General features: G+C 35.5%; 1 protein-coding gene and 1 long non-coding RNA gene across 3 annotated transcripts in view; both read right to left on the bottom strand.

Moving 5' to 3' along the window:
- LOC107670741 (disintegrin and metalloproteinase domain-containing protein 10-like) overlaps positions 1-588 on the bottom strand; it is an 82,633-nt gene that overhangs the window by 75,739 nt on the left and 6,306 nt on the right. The window lies entirely within an intron of this gene.
- LOC107670745 (uncharacterized) overlaps positions 1-588 on the bottom strand; it is a 16,040-nt gene that overhangs the window by 12,251 nt on the left and 3,201 nt on the right. The window lies entirely within an intron of this gene.

Below are 588 nucleotides of genomic sequence, written 5' to 3'. Positions count from 1 at the left end.
TGATGCATCGACAGACATATACGCGCGTCCTTTCTTATCAGTGATGCAATTTATTTATCAGCTATGCATCTTCTGGTAATTGCTAACAACTGTTTCAGTTTTCGTTTAGGACTGTGGCTGCATCACTGGCATAATTGCACAAGAAAGGCACACATGTCGTTCAATTTTGAGTTCGCCGAAAAATCATACTGCGTAAGTGCACAGTATAGTAATTGTACTTTTATTATGCCTAGACTATATGGTAATATTATTTGTGGTTGATAGTGTTAAAATGTAAGAATTGGCATTCTGTTTTCTCATGAAGTATGCATACTATACTAAGGTACTGTGGGGAATACGCCACTCTTGCATTCACCTGCATCTCTCACAGGAAGAGGACACTCGTTCAGTTTTCAACTCCATTCAGAATCTTTGAGTAAGTGTGCATTCACTATTTTACAGATGTTACTTTCATTTGATTTATTTACTGCATGGTAAAATATGTTTGCTATGTCGTAATTGTGTTCTTTGTTTCGATAAATTAGTACTAGTATCAGTGAACATCACAATAATGTTAATAATGTAGTTTGTGTAAACAGCATGCTTACT

The sequence above is a fragment of the Sinocyclocheilus anshuiensis genome, unplaced genomic scaffold, assembly GCF_001515605.1.
Source record: "Sinocyclocheilus anshuiensis isolate Anshui unplaced genomic scaffold, SAMN03320099.WGS_v1.1 scaffold816, whole genome shotgun sequence".
Lineage (NCBI taxonomy): Eukaryota > Metazoa > Chordata > Actinopteri > Cypriniformes > Cyprinidae > Sinocyclocheilus > Sinocyclocheilus anshuiensis.
This window is presented reverse-complemented; position numbering and strand designations above follow the sequence as displayed.